The 320-nt window shown below is 49.4% G+C and overlaps 1 protein-coding gene across 1 annotated transcript in view; it reads left to right on the top strand.

Moving 5' to 3' along the window:
- The window catches only part of LOC102678418 (kinesin-like protein Klp10A), a 14,481-nt gene that overhangs the window by 6,492 nt on the left and 7,669 nt on the right, over positions 1 to 320 (top strand). The gene's annotated exons all lie outside the window — the stretch shown is intronic.

Here is a 320-nt window from a genome sequence, read left to right as displayed (position 1 = left end):
CTCCCTCTCCGCTTCCATTTTCCCCATTTTTTCCTCCCGAATTCGCGAAATGAGATTCGACCGTTTGGCCTTCTGTTTCGGGAGAAAGAACAAGATCGACGACGTGGGCGAGGAGGGAAATATCGGGGAATGGGTTGAAACCCTCTCGGAACGAGTCCTCTCCTCGGAGCAGGGTAAATAAAGACGCGACGACGAGTGATAAGAAAAGAATTCGAGTTGGTCGTAATTTCACCGATTAAATAATTTCTTGGGTTGCCCCCCTCCAGAGATCTTGATCAGATCCCGCGACTGATCAGGCATAATTTGCAGCGGGTTTCAAC

This window comes from Apis dorsata, unplaced genomic scaffold (genome assembly GCF_000469605.1).
Source record: "Apis dorsata unplaced genomic scaffold, Apis dorsata 1.3 scaffold_661, whole genome shotgun sequence".
Classification (NCBI taxonomy): Eukaryota; Metazoa; Arthropoda; class Insecta; order Hymenoptera; family Apidae; genus Apis; species Apis dorsata.
Note: the sequence above shows the minus strand (reverse complement) of the source record. Positions and strands in the feature narration are given on the sequence as shown.